The sequence below is a fragment of the Diabrotica undecimpunctata genome, chromosome 8, assembly GCF_040954645.1.
Source record: "Diabrotica undecimpunctata isolate CICGRU chromosome 8, icDiaUnde3, whole genome shotgun sequence".
Lineage (NCBI taxonomy): Eukaryota > Metazoa > Arthropoda > Insecta > Coleoptera > Chrysomelidae > Diabrotica > Diabrotica undecimpunctata.
The window spans coordinates 104,993,415-105,017,322 of record NC_092810.1 but is presented as its reverse complement, the minus strand read 5'-3'; the positions used below and the strand labels follow the sequence as shown (position 1 = coordinate 105,017,322).

Genomic DNA, 23,908 nt, shown 5'->3' with positions numbered 1-23,908 from the left:
GAAGAAACTCAACTCTGTCGATCCATAATAAGTTGCTACTACTAAGTTACTACAAAGAAATTAAGAGACTTCTATGAGCTCAAGGATGCCTATTATGAGGGTATGCTAGACCAAGCAAAATACCAACACTACAAAGATTTCGGAACACAATACTGATAACTATTGTAGATTATTCTTAACACATGGCAAACAGTGACCTCCGTAATGACCCAAAAAAGGAAACTGTAAATATAATCATCAAGATAGTGGCAGTAGGCCACGGGCAACGACTTTATAGGCACAAGAATATTGAGGTAATCCAGCTCCTAGATACTACTGACCAATCTAGAAGATTGAAAAGGACAAAACCTTTTGAACTAGTTTAAGTGATAGAAAAAATAAGAAAATGGTGCTTCTGTGCGTGTTTATGTTAGATTAGTGCACTTGCACATCTTGTTAATTTAGATAAGAGACGCGATGGGGTAAGCTCTTAATTTTAAAGAACAGTAATAATTGAGCTTAAATTAAAATTGCTTCTTGGTCATGTTATATATGTATTACATATGTAATCTAGCAAAATATGGAAGGACTCTCAAGTTTCACGACCTCTAAACATGAGGTTGATCAATTGCCTAATGTTCCCAATACTGCCATACGGATACAAATCTTGGATCCTACGACAAGCGGAAAGAAGAAAGCCGAAAGGAAGGTAGAAGCCCTGAAATGTTCTATTGCAGAAAAATGTTGAGTTCTGTGGACCAACCACAGGACAAATATTTCAATTTTAAATGAGCCAAAGGTCAGCAAGCCTCTTTCCAGCAAAGTCCATCTCCAACAATTAGTCTACTTTGGACATGTTATGAGAGCAGACACAGAAAACATTGAAAGACTTAATATCCAAAAAAAAGTTCGAATGCCAAAGATGTCGAGGAAGATCGCTAACCAGATGGATCGCCCAACTTACCGAAATATGCAAATGACCTATGCATGAGTTAAAAGAAATAACCAAAGACAGATTTAAAACTAAAGAGTTAGAGATATCAGTGCCATTGTAAAGACAGAACAAGAATAACAAAGGCCAGATCAGAACTCAATTGTTAAAAGTCGAAACCTTCCACTAAAAACAAAATTTCGGCTGTCGATTCAGAGCAAAATGTCCATTTTGCTATACGGGGTGAAAGCTTTGACTCTATCATAGGCCTCTATGAAGAAGCTGAGTGCTCTTGAGATTTAGAATTACACACGAATACGTTGGATCTCAAGATTAGATCAAGAGACGAATTCTAAAGGTCTTCTCAAAATGGGAAAAGGACATAAAGTGCTTAAAAATAACCTAGATTTTAATTTTAGACAAGTAATCATTTGTGGAGGTAATCATTGTTCCCAGATATACATATTTTTTCACTCGTTGTTCGACATTGGTTTCATTTATTAGAATTTTATTCTTATTAGAAGTTTCTTTGAATTTTTTATTTTCTCATAAATTTTATCATTTTGACGTTCATTATTGACCGTATTCTTTTCCATGCTGCGCTATTTTGACTCTGTGGAGAGTGTCATTCGCATACCTAATATTGTTATTGGGAACTCCATTTACTTTTATGCTAGACGTTTCACTCTCAAGAGTTTTTTCATGATCTTTTCCAAGTAGGCATTAAAAAGATTTGGCGATAATAAGTATCCCTGTCTAACCTCACGTTTAATTTCAATTTCCTGTGGCAGCTGTTCATGAATACGTACCTTTGCTCACTGCTTATAGTATAAATTCTATGTTATCCTAATATCATTAAAGGTTATCTTCTTTCATTTCAGCACACGCAATAATTGTTTACTTCATACTTTATCGAATGCTTTATTGTAGTAAATAAAACCCTCATATATATTTTTATTGACTTTTAGGCACCTTTTAATCAATATATTAAGGAAAAAAGCCTTTATTTGATATCCATATTTTATAATTCTATAATTACTGAGGAAAATTCAGAAAGAATTTCTAAACGATTACTTGTAAATCCGAAAGTTGGGTCTCTAAGTTTGTGAAGACTTGTTTTATTTTTTTCGACCTACTTACGTAAGACAGGTTATTCAGCTTATAATCAAAATTAATAATTTTAATCAAAAGTACGCAACTAAAACGTCTTGTTTTCTATAGCGACTAATAATAGCTTTGCCAAAAACTGAACTGGTCAAATAAAATTGACCAAATACTACATAAGAAGCAAACTCAAGTATCTCACTTGTAGTCAAATCTAATAAAAATAAACCATTTTAATTATTAAAGTTTTAAATTTGATTAAAGCATATTTTTGTATTACTTATAATTAAAATAAAATAAAATATAAAAACGACTGAAATAGTTGTTAAAATATTTTGTTCTGGACTAAAAAGTGTTCTGAACAGAAAAGACGTTCTAAAATGTTTTATTAAAAATAAAAAAATAGCTGTATAAGTCTATCATTATGAAATATCTGCATTGAATATATTGATTTATGTAAACCTTTATGTTCTCACTATATTAAATGACATCGTATTAAAAGCAAAACAATGAACACTTTGTATTGGCTTTTCATCATTACATATTCTCAGTTGATTTAAGATAGAATTGTAAGAAATGTTGTAAACGAATAGGTTCTTACGCAAACGACATGAATATCTTGTTTTTAGATCTCTAAAAGTCTCGCTCCACTTTGGAAGGGGATTTTCTTTATTTTGTATCGATTTTTCGGCCTCTGTCGTGCCGGTTATCCTTGCGACTTTCTCTCTCGCTCTGTGTGGCTCCTTTGCTGAAATTCACAAAATAACGCATTTTTTCATGCAATAAAGAAGGAAAATACTATTAAAATGAATGTATTATAATATATTACCGGTTTATGATAACCATACCACAAAAATGCCAAAATACAGAACAATTTGGTGATAATGTGATTAATTATTGTTTTTATTCTATCAATATACCCAAAACTTGAGAATCGTTGAGTAAATTAAAGACTAAGCAACGATAACTAAAGTTAAAAATCGTTGAAAATTTTAATAAAACAATGAATTAGAGAAATAATAACATTTTCCATAAATAATAAATTTTATTACCTTTTTAAAGCAACATTGTCAGATCAGCAAAGTACAATATACCAGATTATGACGTTTATATACATATGACACATAGCTAAAAAGACGGATGGGCGATGGACAAAGAGGTTATTGGAATGGAGACTAAGGGAAGACAAGAGAATCATGGGTCCACGATCTGACGATTTAAGAAGAAAAAATAAAAACTGGATAACAGCGGCACAAGATAGAGGGGGTTGGAAACACGAGGAAGAGAATTATGTGCTGCAGTGGACTTTTGAGGCTGGATGATCTTACTACCATTTAGAGCGTACTAAGTAATGTAATTAATTCCAATTCGAAGGACCACCCACTAACGTGAGAAATAAGAACACAAGCATTAAACAATACGTAATTTAATGATTAATTTCTAAATCCATACGGGGAGCGCGTGGCTAGGTCAAGTATCACTTCAGCTAGAAATATCCTATACTTACTTCTTAAGTACAACTACAGTGCTACAGAAGAATATCGGCTTTAGATAATGGAAGGGGAATCAACTTAGTGATATGGCGAATATATTCTCCATCAGCCGTACGAACACGGACAATTCTAACTTTTCCATCTTTGCTGCTAATTGATTTTATCACTGTTGCTAGGGACCACTCTAACAGAGATGTATTTTCACTAGTGATTAGAACTACATCATTTACTTTCATACATGTGGTGGGAAGGAGCCATTTTGGGCGATGTTGATGTGATATTTTTCCTGTCTATTCTCCCGGCTTTTGGCTTTCAATTTTCTTGCATATATTGTGATATTATTGTTTTTCATCCTTACATTTCTGTTATGTTACTACTAAATTATATGAATCAATTTTAAATTATACATTATGACAAGTGGCAAATGACAATTGACAATAAGTCTTTAAAACGTAATTTAAGATTAAACCTATGGGTTTTTTAAATTAAAACAAGGCAAATTATTACAATTAAAAATAAGAAGCCATGAGTCCTCCTCCTCCTAAGTATCTTCTCTGTTAAGTTTGGCCATCAATATGGCAAATTTTTCTCTGTTCTGGGCTTGATGAATTAATTCATTTCCGCTTGTGTGGGTCCAATCTCTGATGTTTCGTAGCCAAGATTTTTTCTTTCGTCCTATGCCCCTTTTACCTTCAATCTTGCCTTCTAATATTACCTGGAGCTGCTCAAATTCCCTATGGCGCATTATATGTCCTGGATAGGTCCCTAGATATGACATCTTTCTAATTTTGATAGTATTGACTAGATGAGGGCGTGTATTCATTGCTCTCAGTACTTCTTCATTCGTAGTTCTGCTGGTCCAGCTTATTCTTAGTATTCGGCAGTACATCCACATTTCAAATGAATTTAATTTGTTGACGTCATACTGTTTTAATGTCCAGGTCTCACAGCCATATAGTAATAGAGACCACACATAACACTTTAGTGTTCTCAATCTGATTGAGACTGATAGCTTGGGGTTACAGAACATTTTACGCATATTCATGAAACCAGATCTCGCTATTTTAAAGCGTCTTCTAATTTCTTTTAGTCTAGTTGACTATTTAGTTCTCTGCCCAGGTATATGAAGCTTTGGGAACTCTCAAGGGTGATACCATTTATTTGTATGTTAGGTGTAACTTGTTCATGGGGGTTTTTGTGGAATACCAGAATTTTGGTTTTGGAAAAGTTAATATCCAAGCCCAGCCTGTGACTTTCTTCCGATAATATGTTCATCAATATTTTTAATTGGTCTTCTGTTTCTGCTAATACTACGGTGTCATCGGCATATCTTATATTGTTAATGATGATTCCATTGGCTTTGGCACCTACAGGGCGATTTTCAAGAGAAGCTCTAATTATATATTCGGCATATACAATAAATAATAGGGGGGATAAAATGTACCCTTGACGCACTATTCGTTCTATGTTAATGTACTTGGTGTTTCCGTTCTCTGTTCGAACGCATCCTGTGTGGTTCCAGTATGTATTACTTATGATAGCTATGTCGTGTCCGTCCAACCCTACTTCTTTTAGCACCTCAATCAATTTTCCGTGTTTGATGTGGTCGAAGGCCTTTCTATAATCGACAAAGCACACATACAGCCATTTTTGAACCTCAAGATACCTTTCTGCTATCAGTGTCAATCCCATAATTGCTTCTCTAGTGCCCGTACCCTTTCTAAAACCATATTGAAAACGACTCAGGTATTCTTCACACTTATTGTGAATTCGGTTATAAATTATTCGCATAAAAATCTTAGCGGCATGACTCATTAGGGATACAGTTCGATGGTCTTCACATTTCGTTGCTTTTTGTTTTTTAGGAAGAGCTATATATGTGGATGTTAGCCAGTCATGCGGTATTATGTCATGTTCATATATAATGTTGTAGAGGTATGTTAATTTCCTGACAGCATTATCACTTAAAATGTTCGGCTGTTAATAGGTCTTCGCCGTGTGCCTTGTTGTTATTTGCGTCTTTTATTGCCTGCAAAACTTCTTTGGTGAGAATGTTTAATTTTTCATCTGTATCTATTTGTGGGGGCTCTTCTGTTCTCAGATCAGCAAACAAATCTTTAAGATATTGCTCCCATATTTCTTTCTGTTTTTCAGGGTCTAATTCCATTTGGTTTTTCTTGTTTGTTACAATGTTTGGATTTCCATATTCCAGCTACTTCTTTAACCTTTCTGTGTAATTCTCTATCTTTATGCTTCATTTGCAAATCTTCTACCTGTTTACATTTTTCTTTCATCCACTCTTCCTTAGCTAAATTTATTTTTTTCTCAATTTCCCTGTTGAGTTCTTTTATAATAAAAAGTGCCAAAATAATTTTCCTGCTTATTACCAGGAAACTTTAATAATAAGTCGAGGCATACATGGTATAAGGTGTTCAGTGTATTCTTGTCGAATTAAGCCCAAGCAAGTTGAACTTAAGGCAATATCAAATAAATATATGAAGAATTTTGTAAAGGACTTCATAAATCAAAGATAGAGAAACTAAACAGACTTAAAGAAAAATGTTTAACGTAGGATATAACGAGATTTCCACAAACAGTCTCACATAATAATGTAATATCTTATTGTTCCGATGCCAAATTTATGTTTCAGGTCACTAGTGTCAATGTACACTATAGCCTAGGGGGACCGACGCCTTTACGTGTCCTCCGTAGTACGGTAATGGCTCGTATCATTTTTAGAAATGAAAACTTCGTTGTTGGTGCTGAGAATCACGCTTAGAATGATAGTATCTTGGTTTTTAAAGGTACAACCGCCACTGTGACTCAAGTGAAAACTAATAAAGCACCTACAAGCATTAATGTCAAAGGTGTGGGAATATTTTTTAAGAGATATACATAATACCTTCAGAATTATCAGCCCATTAGTTTCTATGAGTAGTTATTTACTAAGACTGTTTATATATATATATATATATATATATATATATATATATATATATATATACATATATATATATATATATATATATATATATATATATATATATATACATATATATATATATATATATATATATATATATATATATATATATATATATATATATATATATATATATATATGTAACGTAACCATAGGCGTGGCCAGATTTTTCCAATGGTGATATTTTCATATATGAAAATCCATCAATGATATTTTCATATATGAAAAACAGTTGACAATTTTTTGAAATAATTTTTATAATTCAAAATAATATATGTGATAAAATAGTAAATTTTTGAAACGAGTTGCGTTTGTTTTTATACATATATATAATATACAATAAAAATTCAGATTCACATTAAAAATTTATTATAACAAAACATTACAATATCATTTGACAACTACAATATCTTTATATTGTTCTGAAGCTATTTTCTTGTGGCATTTTTATAATTTGTGGCAAATTTACTAATGTTTGTATTTTGAGAACGATTTCCGAAATGGAAATTGAAACGTCAATAAACGTATTTTAACCTTTAATTGTGGCTTATTCCCATTTAAATACAATATCTTTATCTATATTTACAGCAAGTTCTTGTTCAAAAAAAGGCACCATTCGATGTTCCAAACGGTCTTGAAGCAAGATCGATCAAAGTTTCAGTTTGATTATGCTCAGCTTAGAAAAAATTCTCTTACAAGCCTAACTTGTTACAGAAATTGTGTTAAATTTTGCTAGTAGTTGGTTAAACACTGGAAACATCGATTTTCTATTATGCTGAGACATCCAATCCAGCCAGTCCAGAGCTTTCAAAGGAAGAAAATTTTTACTTTCTATTATTTTTAAAGGCTTACTTCAGCTTCTAATTCGGAATAATTCAAATCAATGTTCTGAGGTATATTTTAAATGTTTATTTCCCAGCTTATCTATATTTGATATGATATGATTTTGCCTATGCAACAAACACATTATATAAGGAAAAACCTCAAAGAAAGTGGACGTGGCTATCCCCAGACGGAAAAACATAAAACATAAAAATAGAAATAAATTTAGAAAAACCTGGAATATAGATACAGATAAACTAAAATCTCATACAGATCAATATAAAAGCAAGTTAAAACCCGCGAAAATATTAAATCTAGATAAACTTAGCTTAAGTGAAATCAATGAAGACATAACAAAAGAACTCTTAAATGCAAGCTCAGAAGTGGGAACCTCTAACAGAAAATAAAAATCCAAAATAAGTGTAGAATCACGAAACAGGCTAAAACAAAGAAAAGATCTTCTGAGAGAAAACAAAAAAGACGCTGCAGAATTTAAGGACCTTAATCGACTAATAAGAAAACAGATAAAAACGACATTAAAAAACATCAAGAAGACGGTATAGAACAAGTCATAGAGAAAAACCGAAGTCTCAAATGCACCAAACCGAAACTAGGAAATAAAAACATAATAACCATTAAAAATGAACACGGACAACTAGAAAAAAGTAAGTCTGATATAGCAAACTTAATTGAAAAGTTCTACGCCGATCTGTATCGTTTTAGAAACGATCCCCTAACTCCTCAAAGCAGAACTTGAAAAGGCAGATAACAAATGTCAACTCAGAAGTGATGCCGAAATAAGCAACGAAGAAAGAGAAAGAGAAGTAAAAAAAATAAAAAGCAATAAAGCTGCTGGATGCGATAAAATCCTAGCAGAAATGCAGAAGGAAGGCGAAGAAGAAGCCATGACGTATCCAAAAATACTATTTAATAAATGTCTATTCGAAGGCAACATACCAGAACAATGAAATACGGCTAAAACAATACTATTACACAAAAAGGGAGACACCACGGACCTAAAAAATTATCGATTTCACAACTTTACAAAACCTTTACAACGATTATTACAAACAGGTTAACAATTAAATTTGACGAATATCAACCAGTAGAACAAGCCGGATTTAGAACCATCTAAATCTACACCTGTGACCATCTATATACTTTGGGCAATAGAAGAAGCATTCGTCAACAACCGAATCGACTCCAGGTACAGAATATTAATACATAATATTGACGAACAAGCTGAAATGATAATGACGTTGGGTAATAGAATCGAAACAAGACCAGTAAAAATCAACCGAGGCGTAAGACAAGGAGACACAATATCTCCAAAATTATTTACTGCTGCCCTATAAGATTTTAAGTCAATAGACTGGGAAAATAAGGGAATCCCTATTAACGAAAGATACTTGAACCATCTTAGATACACAGATGATGTAGTACTAATAGCCGACACGTGGAATGCAGTGAATACGATGATTGAGGAGCTACACACAGATTTCCTAAAAAAAGGACTGAAAATAAATTTTAGCAAAACTAAACTAATTTTAAACAAATATGACAAACCTATGATAAACATCCAAGGGACAGAGATAGAACACGTAGATGAATATACATATCTGGATACAAATAAACATGGAGAAGATCAGAAAAACTCAGAGAGCTATGGAACGACAGATGCTGGGTATCTCACTCAAAGACCATAAAACCAATGAAGACATTCATAAGAGAACAAAAGTAAAAGATTATGTCGAACAGGCAGCTAAACTGAAATGGAAATGGGCTGGACATAACGAACGTCTTAAGGATGGCCGGTGGAATAAAGAAATCGGGAATTGGCGACCATATGAAGCCACAAAACCACGAGGAAGACCGCCAATGCGATATTAAAAGAACTGTTGGATCAATATGAAAACGTCTTACAAACAACAGAGATAAATGGCAAGAATTAGGAGAGGCCTATGTTCGGCAATCCGCATAGAGAAAAGGGCTTAAAAAAAGTGATTTTGCCTTATGAACGTTTTTTTAAGCGAAGCATCGATACTGGCGTTGTATTACTTTTTTTCTCTACATAAAATGCTTAGGCGAGCGTCACGGAACCACCGCCACAAGATGTCGTTGTCACGGATTGCGTAATCGAATAGAGGTTCTTGACATCGATTCACTACTCTCGATTAATTCGTTTCTAGTTATAAATGTCATTCGATTAATAACAACATTGAATCATCTGTTAAAATTTTAAAAATAATTCTCGTTTTAAAATAATTTCATATAAATACGATCATTATTTTTAACATATTATTTGAATTAATTTGATTAAATTCAAAAAATACAGAAAACATATGATATAGCCCTGCGCCTGTCTACAGTACCGCCTACTGTTTCACTTTTTTAACACACTTCTCGTTTTATATAAATTTTATATAAATACAATTTGTATTTTTAAACATACTATTTAGTTTATATTCGAATTAAATTTACTATCAAATGATCTTTATTTATATCTTATTCTAATTTAATATTTTGTTTGAATTTGTCAGGCCTGTCAAAAGATAACAACGTATGCTTTCCTAATACGTCAATAGATGGCGATAGGAGCAAACTTAATAATTCATTGATATATTTGAATATAATATAATTTGTTTAAAATATAAATAATAAATAAATAACAAAATTACTTTATTCAATTTTAAAAATATTGTTTAAATTTTAAAAATATAGAACTGCAATTATTGTAACATCTTTTTTTCTTGGTTAAATTTATCGTTTAATCACTGAATCATTCTCTGTAATAACTAATAAAGTACAAAGAGTTTGACTTCTTTTTTTTATCGTTGACTGTAAATACATTTCCAGCATTATTATGTAATCTAGTAAAAACTTTACGTTTTTTCGGAGTAGGAAGTTTTAGTTTAATATATCGTTTATCTAAATTACTCAAAATGTTGAAAGATTAGTTGCTTGTTGTTTCAAGAAGTGAATGATCTCAATTTTTGCGTCCATCGAAAGTTACTGTCTGTGCCACGGCACCCGCGGCACAGTCTATGACCACGCCTATGCATGCAACATAAATAAAATTTAACTGGGTAATTAAATAAGCTAATTTATAAAATTCATTCACGCTTCATAACAGGTCAAAGAACGGAGGTAAAGGAACTAATAGAACCAAAACACATACAAAAAGATACATGGATTGACTACCTAAAAAAGCTATATGCAGAGGAAGAACAAACGACGCTAGAACCGGAAACACCAGAAATTACCACAAATGAAGAACTTAATATAAATGTACAGGAAGTTCGGAAAATACTTGAAAACCTGAAGAACAGAAAAGCAGCAAGTATAAACGGGATACTAAACGAGTTACTGAAATATTGTGGAGCAGCAATGACAGAATAATTAACAACATTAATTAATAAAATTATAAAACACAATAAAATACCGAAAGAATGGAGAACGAGCAAACTAATTCTACTATACAAAAAAGGGGATAAAAACAGCCAGAAAACTACAGAGGTATAAACTTGTTAAATACTACGCTAAAGTTTACAACTAAAATTTTACAAGTGCTAATATCAAAGTATAAGTTTAGCAGATGAACAATAGGGTTTTCTAGTGAAAGATCGTGTACAGATGCAATATTCGCTATAAAGCAAATTACTGAGAAATCAGTACAGTATAATAAATCAGCATTTCTCTGACTGATTGACCTAAAGAAAGCGTTTGACAGAGTAAGACTCAAAGATGCAATACATCTTCTGTATAACGGAGAAGTAAATATTATAAAAACTATCGATATCATGTACCAAACCAACAAAATGGAAGTCCGAAAAGATGGACAACTTACAGAACCTATAGAAATACACAGAGGAATACGACAAGGGGATTCATTGAGCCTCATGCTCTTCAATTTGATTATGGATAAAATCATCAAAACCGTTAACAAAGAAGAAAGGTACAGAATGAAAAACAAAGAAATTAAAATACGCAGACGACGCAATATTGATAGCCCAAGACGAAGATAGTCTGCAAAGACCGGTCCACAGATTTAACATAAAAGCAAAAGATATTAATATGACAATCTCATCTTAGAAAACTAAAACAATAGTAGTCAGCAAAGAACCAACCAGATCTAAAATATAAATTGATACCATAAGTATTGAACAAGTAATGGAAATAAAATACCTGGGAATTACACTGTCTAGCTATGGAGACCTGGAGAAAGAAGTGAGAGATCAAGTACAAAAAGCAAATAGACTGGCAGGATGCCTTAATAATACTATATGGCGTAAGACTAATAATGACATATGCCTCAGAAACAAGACCCGACACAGCCACAACGGAAAGACTACTGGAAACTGCAGAGATTAGAGTACTGAAAAGAATTACAGGAAATACGCTGAGTGATCGAAAGAGAAGTGAAGACATTAGAAGAAAATATAATGTACAGTGTATAAACGAATGGACACAAAATAGAAAAAAAAATGGAATAACCACATAAGCAAAATGAAGGAGACCCGTGTCGTCAAAATAGCAAGAGATAAGTCGCCAGTCGGTAAAAGAAGTATGGGACGACCGCGCAAAAGATGAAGTGACACCCTTCCATAGAGGTATTAGTCCGTCAATGAACAAGCAGAATTGCTTATAAAGAGGAAGAAGAAAAAGAAGAAGAATTTATAAAATAACTTCAAAAATCAAATAAGCACAATATATCGTTTAGATTAGCCATTATACACTTTGAAAAGGCTTTTGATTCAAGCGTTTGAGTGCTAATTTAAATATCTACTAACGTGGGTTGGTTTTCTTGGTTGTCAACTTTGGTTACATATCCTGTATCCCATTTTGTGATTAGCCCATCAAGAAAAGGAAGTAAATTGTTTTCTAATTTTATGGTGAATTTGATTGATTCTTTTTTATTATTGATGTTCATCAGGAATATATCAAATGGTTCTGATCCAGGAGTCCGCCAAACTGTGGTTTGTTTGTGTTGTTTGAGTACAATGTGTTGTTAAAAACTCTCCATAAATATATACATAATAGTAATAATGATGATAATGGTGAACCCATGGCTAATCCTAAATTTTTATTACAGAAAAAAATGCTTATGAAAGAAGCATACATTAAAAAAATCAAAGAAGTAGCTCGCGTCCTACTTAATGAAGGAAAATATGTAGCAAGCTCATCAGCAGAATATAGCAGGCTTTGGTTGTCAATAAAAAAAGAAGAAGTCAACAACAAGAAGATACCAACAGTATCTGATTAAGACAGTCGGTGACATATCGCTACACAATACATATGTAATAAACAATATACAAACATAATACGCATATACATAGAGCGCATGTACATAAAAGCATAATGCACATACAAATAACGCAGAAACACAAAAAATAATCAGAATTTAATGTACCAAGAGCACAAAATCCATCCTTAGATTTTTTTAGCTAAAAGTATGGCTGTTGCCAATAAGATAGAGGCCATGTAAGCCAACCGTCAATGTTGAAAAGACATAACCGCCTCATCAATTTTGGCGGCTATACTTGTTTACACAATTACTAAATAATCTTTTTTGAAAACGATTTTTGTAGTTCGGATTTCGTAAAATATAATTTTCATTACAATCATTTGTGGCTTAATCCCATGTGAGGAATGGAATAGAACTGATAAGCAATCATCTTATAGAGTGTCCTTCCCTTTAGAAAGTATAGACAATGTATACAACCCATCTATATTGCCCAGTGGACCTATCGTAAGAAGATTCAAATTCATTAAAAATTTTCGGGAAAGAACGCATTCAGCAGACAATTCATAACTTTGACTACAGCTACAGATGTGCCTGCAGCAGAGACACGGGAAGAAAACTCCTTTGTAATCAAAAATATCGAGACTTTACAAAACTGTAGTGGAAATGCAGCAGTCCGCACAAATGAAAACAATCTAGATCGAGACGTAGGAAGTTTAGAAGTTCCTGAAAAACTAATTCATATTTTGAATAGCGAAAGCCTGGTGAGTATGTTCCATGTTAATGTTCAATGTTTAGCAAATAAAGTACAAATGATAGATTTATTTTTGTTGGAATTTACCTTCGATGTTGTTTGCTTCTCAGAGCACTGCCAGAGGGAAGCAAATCTCTGATACATAAACATCGATGGGTATTTACTTGCTAGCAGTTTCTGTAGGAAAAATAAAAAGAACGGCGGTGTTGTAATATATGTTAAAAATATTTTAAAATTCAAAGCTATTAACTGTGATAAATTTAATATCGAACAACCATCTGAATTTTGTGGACTTGTTCTACCAGATATTAACACGGTTGTATTGGCAGTGTATAGATCGAGTAAATGTAACGATTTTAAGTCTTTTTTTACAAATTTCGAAAATTTATTAGGTTCCATTATGAGGCCAAATTTAAAAGTAATAATTTTGGGAGATTTTAATATTAATTTTATTGCGAAAACGGCAAATACTAGTGAGCTGACTTCTATAATATCATCATTTGGAATAAAACAAACAATCCATGACTATACTAGGATTACTGATACATCTGCCACGTGTATAGACAATGTTGTGACAAATGTTGAAGAAGATCAGTTTCGGGCAAATGTTCTTAAAACCTTGTTTCTTTGATCATCGCGGCCAGTATATCAGTATAAGCTTAACATCAATTCAGCAAAAGTCAAGTGTTTGCACTAGAGCCTTTAATCAGAAGGGTATCTTAAAAATGCGAAACTTTTTATTCGTGTTAGACTGGAACATTTTTAACGATAATCTTGATGAAAATTACCTAGCAACGTTTTTAATATATAATTATAATCTTGCAGTATCTCAATATTTTCCACTAAAAAAACTGGTTATCAAAGACAGAAGATGTCCGGTAAACTGGTTCATTGACAACTTAAAAAATATGAGAAATTATTTGCAAACATAAAAAATACGGGCTGATTTTACTAAAAACCCAGTACATTACATCAAATATATAAAAATCATTACAATGCTGAGTTGAAAAGAACGAAAAAGCTGGCATACGATCAATTGATATTAACGTCAAAGAGTAGATCCAAGACGTGTTGGAAGGTAATTAACTATGAGCGAAATAAAACAAATGGTTTACATAATTCAACAACCAACATATCTTGTGACTCTTTCAATAACTTTTTTGTTGAAATTGCTGAGAATATTATAAAATCACTTTCAAATACACCAGACGATACAATTTTGAACTATCAAAAATTTCCAGCTCCATCGAATTCATTTTTTCTGTCTCCAGCCAATGAACAAGAAATATCTACAGTTATAAAAACATTAAAAAATTCAAATTGTTTGGATACTAATGAGCTAAACGCATTTTTTATCAAAAACACTAGTGAAATAATTACTAAACCTTTAACACATCTCATTAATAGTATTTTTTCAATCGGGATATTCCTAACTTCATTTAAATACTCCAAGATTGTTCCTATTTTTAAAAAGGGCGATCGTGACCTTGTAGACAATTATAGACCAATTTCCATCATATTCGATACTTCGAAACAAATAACTTTTTTTGCTAGTTCACAATATGGGTTTAGAAAGGATCGTTCTACAACACATGCACTTTTAGATGTGATGAGTATCATAGTTGATGGCCTTGAGAAGCATAATCACTCTGTCATAACGCTGTGTGATCTTTCAAAGGCCTTCGACTGTGTTTCTCATGATATTTTGCTAAAAAAACTGCATTTTTACGGTATAAGAGGTACTTCTTTGGAACTAATTTCATCGTATCTAAAGGATAGATACCAAGCAGTCAAGTACGGAAATTGTCTCTCTGAATTTAAGCAGATAAAACTTGGAGTCCCACAAGGATCGGTACTGGGCCCTCTATTATTTATAATATATGTTAATGACTTGCCCAATTTCATGGCTCCATTTAAAACAGTTTTATTTGCAGATGACACTACTTTTGTTTTTTCTGATAAAAATCGTTCAGTTTTAGAAACCACCTCTGACTATGTAAATTCCAATGTACAATCATGGTTCTTAGCAAATAAACTTAAACTAAGTGATAACAAAACTCAAAATTTAATTTTTTCGTCTACCTTCGATGTGAGTGTTGAAACCAATAATGTCAAATTGTTGGGCATAACAGTTGACAACACATTGACTTGATATAACCATATTGACCATCTCAAAGGTAAACTTTCTAGTACCTTATTTTTACTCAGACAATTAAAATTTGTTAGAAATGTTGATACCTTGAAAATAACGTACTTTTCTCTTTTTCATTCATTTTTAAGCTATGGTGTTATTCTATGGGGAAACTCTTGCAATGCCCTAACAATACTTAAATTGCAAAAAAAGCAATAAGAATAATTGCAAAAGTTAGCTATTTGGAATCTTGCAAACCATTGTTTATTAAATATAAGATAATGCCCTTGCCAACATTATGGCTATACAACGTTAATGTAGAAATACATAAAAACTCTGATACTTTAATTAAACACTCTGACTTACATAACTATAGCACAAGAGGTGCAAATAACATCAGAACAGTTAAGTATCGTTTGAGTAAATCACAAAAAAACTCAATTGACTATAATATATACAATGTCCTACCTAAGGATTTAAAACAACTTTCGATGAATAAATTTAAAGTAAGTCTGAAAAGATACCTTTTGAGATTTGCTTTTTACTCTGTTAGTGAATACTTTGATCACTTGAAGGCAGTAACATGAACATGGATGTACTCACTATGTTGGTATATGTCTTATTTTGTATATTTTATGTTTTATTTTATGTTATGTGCATTAATGTATTTTCATCTCCTATTGTATTTTGTGTATGTTATATATTATCTTTTTTACTTATACATATAATTGACTTGCTAGAAACAAATGTAAAATTTGTAAACGTAGTTAAATAAATTTTAAATCTTTGTTCTTTGAATCATATAAACACAATATTTGACTTAGTTATGCCACAAGAAAACAGTTTCAGAACGTTAGCAACCATTTGGATTTAGACGTCAATTTTAAAATACTTGCTTTTCCTGCTTATCTCTTCTGCGTGTTCCAGCACTCTCTATCTACTAATCTAGATCAATAACTAAAAAATTATAAATTGCTAAACAGTTAGCCAAAATAAATATTACTAATAATGATTCGTGTCACAGCCGTACAGGCTTATGCGCATAAGAATGAAATAGTAAATTTCTTGATCCAAGCATTTCGATAGCAATCTAGTATACAGCACGCAACTTCTCAATTCATATCACGCTAGAGTTTGTGCTTATTCGTAGGTAAACTAGAGTTTAGAGTGGTTTACATATGCCGCAATAATGGCTCTTAACGATTTTTTACAGTTCTTCTCCGAACCATGAATGCAGTTTTTCCTACAATTATTAAAACAATAGTAGTCTAAAATGTTTAGTATGTTGAACACTATTTGGATATCATAACTTTATTATTATAAAAATATTGGTTTTAATTATATGTCATAAAAAATGTGTAATAAAAGTAATATATAAACGACAAGAAATTAATTAATTATCTAATGAATTTTCCTATAAGTTGTTTATTAAAAAATTTATATTTAAATAACGGATCCAGACCCACTATCTTTTATAGCACGCCATTTATACAAGGTCACTGCACGTTTAACATCTATTTTTTCCCTTTATACTTTTCTTCTATTGCGACAAACTTTTCTGAATAATAAAGACCAAAACACTTCGATTGAACACGTTTGGGAGATTATCTTACTTCTGTGCTTAAGATATGTTATTTTTTTCAAGACAGGATTTTGTTATCCTCTCAAATTGACAAGAAGCAAAATCAGGCCAGCACATATCTTGATCAATAAAGTCATTATTTTGTTTCCTTCTTAATTTGAGAGAGATTGACTGTTTTATCTAAATACACATACATTCGGCGTGGTTACAGCCACAGTCCGATATTCTACTAATCATTTATCTCTAGGGATTATCAATAATTTTTATTCTTTCGTTCTGTGAATACGCTCATTTCACTCTTGCTTTTGTTAACCACCCAGTTCTTGACATCGTTGATCTCAAATATGTGTCTTAGCGTTTTACTTTTTTGTGTCCAGGAAAATTATACATCATTGCTGGCGACTTTAATGCAAAGAATACCCACTGGGACTAAAGGAAAAGAACTATTGTCAGCTGTTAAAGAACAAAAGTGTGAAGTAATATTTACTGGTAGACCAACACTGGCCTACCAATAGAAACAAAATTCCAGACCTGATAGATTTCTTTATTTACAAAAATATCTCAGCTAACTATCAGGTTATCAATGACGGCTGGAACATGAACTCTGATTACTCACCGATAATTTTAACTGTGAGTGATACAGTGATCAGAAAAGAGTTAAATCCAATATTGACTATTGAAAAACTGACTAGGAGAGCTTCAAAGTAAACCTTGAACACAAAATTAATCTTACTGTGTCATTGAGAAACACGAGGCAACTTGACGACGAATTAGAAGTTTGTATAAAAAATATCCAACATGTAGCTTGGGAAAATACTCCCACAATGACTTCTAGAATAAAAGGAAATAACTATCCAAAAGAAATCAAGGAATTCATAGTAGAAAAAAGAAAGTTAAGAAAAACATGGCAGCAATACAGAGCTCCACGAGACAAAACTAGTCTAAACAATGCTACACAAAAACTAAAAAGGGAGATACAGAATATAAAAAATTCAACAATAAATTTTTTTTGCAGTAATTTAACAGCTGACTAGAGCACAGATTATATGTTATGGAAGGCAACAAAATGAATGAAAAGACCAATTACTCATTATCCTCCTATCAAGTTGGAAAACGGCAACTAGGGCTAGAAGTAACGAACAGAAAGCAGAACGATTTGCAGATCATTTAGAAAGCACGTTTAAACTCAACGACAATGATGATAAAGAACTGAGATGGGAAGAACCATTCCAAACCAAAGAAAGAATAACGTTGACATCATTTAGAGAAGTATCAATAGAGATAAAAGAGAGTTTTAATCCTAAGAAAGTTCCAGGATATCATGTCATAACAGAAGCACTATTAAAAAATCTACCAAGAAAAGCCATTGTTAAGCTGACACACCTAATAAATGCTGCTTTTAGATTGAGATACGGTCCCAGACTCTAGAAATCGCCAAACCAGGTAAACCCCCTAATCAAGTGACATCCTATCGACCAATGTCACTCCTTCCGGTGATGACAAAACTATTTGAAATACTTCTACTGAAAAGATTAAAACCAATAATAGAAAGAAAAAATCTTATACCAATTTATCAATTTGGCTTCAGAAATAAACATTCCGCTATAGATCAAGTTCACAAAATAACGAATCTTCTTGGACGTAACACAGGCTTTTGATAAAGTCTGGCATCAAGGTTTAAACTATAAACTAAGAACGTTTTTTATGTCTAAACAGTATTCAAAAATCTTAGAATCATACATTACGAATAGATATTTTAGAGTAAAACAAGAAGAAGTGTACACCGACTTAAAGGAGATCAAAGCTGGCATGCCACAAGGGAGTGTATTATGTCCGGTCCTGTACCTATTGTATACGTGTGACATTCCAGAGCTAGAACAAAACACTATTGCCACCTCTTTGGATGATACAGTCATACTATCAATAGGAGAGACTAGTGAAGAAGCGACTGATAAGTTACAACTATCAGTAAATAAAATACATACCTGGACCAGAAAATGGAGAATAAAATTAAATGAGACTAAATCTGCACACATTAACTTTACAAATAACAAAATAGAAAATTTCCCAGTTAGAATAAATGATATCCAAGTTCCTTATGTAACATCAGCAACATACTTGGGCATCACCCTAGACGCGAGGCTGCGCTGGAAAGTCCATATCAAAAAGAAAAGAGGGGAGCTTGATATTAGATATAAGAAATTGTATGCAACTCTGGGGTTGTACCAAAGCTAGTAATCTACATATTATCCAGAGATTTCAAAACAAAGTACTGAGGAACATTGTTCATGCTTCTTGGTATATTCGTAGCAGCAACCTCCACCAAGACCTGGGTATGGAAACTGTGACCGAAGTAATCAAGAGAACAGCAGCAAGTCACGAGCAGAGGCTGCATAGTCATGTGAATGTCGAGGCAACCCAGCTTCTTGACAACACTGAACTAAAGAGAAGACTCATAAGGACAAAACTATTTGAGTTAATGTAAATGTATAACAGTTTAGTGTAAAAAGCAGAGTATAGTGCTGTGATGTTATTGCATATTAGTTGTAGTTCATTAGTTGATAGATAAAATAAGAGTTAGCCATAGGGTAAGCCCTTAGGTTTAAATATTTGCTGTTTATTAAGTTGGATCAGAAAATAACTGCTAATTGGTCAGATGGCAGTATACAAACACCGTACAGGTTTTATACAATAAAAAATAAATATTTTACGGCCGATGTCACTAACATCGATTAATTATTGCCTGATAATGATCTTGGGTGTATTTGGAATATTTATGTTTTCTTTATTCACGATTATCTATTTCCCTGTAAATTTTCGTAGGAGACCTACATATGAAGGTATCGTGAACCTAATGGCAATCACCGCACGGACTGTAAGTTTATTGCTATCAAATTTATCCATACGAATTACACTCCCTCTAAGGGAAAAATTCACTTATCCCAGATACCTATGGTATCAAAAGGATTGAGCTCTGGTGGGACTCTTTCCGTGTTATCGAGACCTGGATGACTTGATACGTCGGAGTATCTTCTAAAAATTTTCGTAAGCATCTGGACGTCAAGAGTAACAAAGCTTTCTGCATGGTCTTATGTATGTGTTCACTTTGACCTAGTTGTTTCAGATTTTCTAGGAGATTTTTCAGAATAACACCAGTAGTACAAAAATAGGTACTCTTTGGGTACTTTTCAAGACTCCATTGTCTTCTTATTTAAATCTCTTGATGACTTTTCGTTGCATTTATCACACAGATTATTGTTGTTACGTATTACCACATCTATTAGTGTTGTTTTCGTAGTACATAGTACGTATATTAGCTAGTATGAGATCCTATCAATTGTGTGTCACTAGTTGGTCTGTAAGCACAGTGCCATAGTATAGCTTGTATTCATTTTCAAGCATTCTGTCAGGGACGTATTGATAATAAGAGAGATGGTCGGTTTCGAGAAGTTTCAGTTTGTTGGCTAATTCCTAGTAAATAGTCTTTCCTACTGAGTCATGGCGTTCTTTATAATTAGTAACAACAATTTCTATTATGTATGATTATTATTTGCCAGATTTAAGACAAGCAGCATAAACTTCCTCTAAGGGGAAAATTCACACGTCGCAGATACCTACGGTATGACATGCCAGTTGAGCAAATCTGAAGATTTGGGATTAAAAAAGCTCATAGTATAGCGGAAAACTACTATAAAAAGATAATTATATATTACTATAAAAAGATAAGTTGTAGTATGTACCTTTTGCGTCATAAAAAACTGGTAGAACTCTTATAACCAAAAATCGTGTTGTTCAAGTTGTGTAAGTTGATCTTGTCACATATATCATTTTCATTTCTAGTGCAACGTTGCCAGTTCAACGAAATATTGTATTAAATCTGTTAAAAGGAGGGCTGTGCGACAGACACATCATAAAATTACAGTAGATGCATTCTAATGTTACCTGTGCCAATACGCTACGTTTAAAGATCCTTTAAACGTGTTTGGCATTAACGTAACCCTCTTTCTGGTTATTAAATTTATTAGATACGGTTTTTTGAAAAAACTTTAAACATTTTTGAACGTTCTTTTTCATTTAGATTTAGTGCAATTCCGTTATTTGTGACGGCAACAACGAATTGATTCACGAACAAGTCTAAACACAGGTTTACATTGGGAAAAAAAGTGTACCAGTTTTATATGACGGGAACTGTACTTAAGCCGCTATTTAATAAGCATACATTAAAACAATTTAAGACGTATTCAGTGAGTTTTTCCCTTAAAAATGTTTTATTAGAACCTCACATAATATTATGTGCATTAAAATCATCTACAAAAAGGAAAGGAGTAAAAATTATATGAATACGATAAAACAGTTCCTTCTGTTAGAGATTATAATTGGGTAGTACGTAAGTATTACACACTATATTTTTTTATATAAAGGCAGGGAGAAAATGGCTAAATCAGAGCTGATGGATGGAGCATCTCCTTGAGCAACTGGAAGATTTCATCCTTCTGGGTGGATTTAATTTTGCTTATTTACGCAGAAGATGGATCATTTTATTTCCTATACTAAGCCGTACACCTAAGATCCTGTCATTTTAATTTTAGACGGATACTACTCGCACACAAGAAATTTGGATGTCAGTAATAAAGCTTGAAAAAATACTATCATTATAATGTGCCTACCTCCACACTTACCTCACAAGATACAGATGTAGTCTTTACGAGACCTTTAAGACATATTATTGCTAACAAATCAAAAAACGAATAAGAAATAGTCCTTGAAGAACAATTTCTCCATACCAGATTGCGGGTTTGGAAAAGCATTATTCAAGGATAGCAATGGAAATTTCTTTGCTTGGTTTTCGAAAATGTGGCATTATGCCATTTAATAAAGATTTGTTTTGTGACCAAGGTTTTGCAATTCATGGTAAGTTAGAAACTTCCCTTGATAATGACAATAGTAACAATAAAAATAAATCTCTAAATAGTATTGAAAAACCAAAAAAAAATTATCATTCAATAAGACGTTTTTGTCAAACCTGGTGGAATAACTACCACGGTTAATAGAATAAGCAACTGTAAAACCAACTGACTTAAAGCCTTTGCCTGTTTTACCTATTCCATCAGGAAATAAACGAAAGATCTCTGGTGCAGCCTCTTTAATTACTGGATTTCCTTATAAAAAAGCTCTTGAAGAATCAGAATCGCCTAAAACTAAAAATGGGGTTAAGAAAGTGCTAAACTTTGACTCTAATGCATGCAGAAAATTAAAGAAACGAAAGAAAACATGAACCCTGGCATTAATCTACGCAAAGAACTTAAGAAAAAGTGAAATCCAAAAATAAAATTAAAACAGTCAGTTCTTCGGATTCATCAGAGTCTGAGCAAGGAATATCTACCATTTCTTGATTCTGAAGATAACGTGGATCAAGAAGAATAGAATGTGGAATGTATCTATTTCTTTGAATTTTTTCTTCCGATAACGCTGGACAACCATGGATACGCTGCTGTAAATGCTACAGATGGTGTCAGGAAGCTTGTGGTGAAGCTGAAGGCAACAATAATTTTATTTGCTAATTTTGTATGGATGGATAGTCACTATTTACCTTGTACTAATTATTTTTGTACCTTTCAGATTAATAAATAATATTTACTGAAATAAAGGTTATATATTTTGTAATGACCAAAACAACAAATAAATTGTTTACATTGTTCATGTACATGAAATATACGCTTCCCTAATATCGGATGCCCTATCCAATATTAGGCGACTATTTTAGGCGGTGAGATTTAAAAGGATAACATTCCATTTTTTGCCAAATTTATTTAAGATAGCAATTTTGTTCACTTTACCAAGCTCTATAGACTTAGTAAAAGACAGATAACATTTCATCACATTAAATAGCTCATATTAAGCTAGTTTTCCTGAAGTGAAATCTAAAAGAATAACATTCCTGGAATGTTATCCTTTTTGACCTCAACGAAACTATTTTCATCATTGACATCTAAAAGGATATTATTCCAGTTTTATATATTCTTGATTCTTTTTTGTTTTCTATTTTCTACTCCTTTTTTTTAACTTCTCTTTAAAAGCATATTTTGACAAAGTGTTTGTTATTACATCAGCTTTTAATTTTATGTTTTGTATTGTATGTTGTGTAAAGTGAGTTAAGTTCGTTCTAATAATTAGATAATTCCGAGGCTGTACATTGTTTCTTTGAGCAGTATTTGTTTTTATGATTGGTAGGATGCTAACCTTGCCAATCACTCTCCACATTTTATCCGGGCTTGGGACTGGCTGTAGTAACCGCAGAGCTACTCAATCCACCCCACAATCACCCCAGATAGGTTTGTTATCTTTCACCACAGGAACGTGAAGATGATTTACAACGTATGCTGCACCAATTTAATATAACCGCCAGAAAATTTAACATGTTAATTTCCCCAACAAAGACAAATGCATGGTTATAACAGCAAATTTACTAAGATGTAAATTGGAGCTGGAAAGTCAGATAATAGAACAAGTGATGGAGTTTAAATATCTAGGCATCACATTATCTAGCTACGGAAAGCTCGAAACCAAAGTGGAAGATCAAGTAAATAGAGCAAACAGAGCCGCAGGCTGCCTAAACGAAACAATATGTAGAAATAAAAATATCGGGAAAGAAACGAAAGGCAGAATTTACAAAACAGTCATCAGACCAATAATGACATACGCGGCAGAAACAAGACCTGACACAGACAGAACAAAAAGGATGTTAGAAACAGCAGAGATGAAAACACTTAGAAAAATTGATGGTAAGACACTATGGGACAGAGCTAGAAGTACAGATATACGACATAGATGCAAGGTGGAGAACATCAAAAACTGGGTAAGAAATAGAAGAGTAGAATGAAATGATT

At 32.6% G+C, this 23,908-nt stretch overlaps 1 protein-coding gene across 1 annotated transcript in view; it reads right to left on the bottom strand.

The window, feature by feature from the left end:
* LOC140447813 (sodium/potassium/calcium exchanger Nckx30C-like) overlaps nucleotides 1-23,908 on the bottom strand; it is a 380,564-nt gene that overhangs the window by 317,558 nt on the left and 39,098 nt on the right. The gene's annotated exons all lie outside the window — the stretch shown is intronic.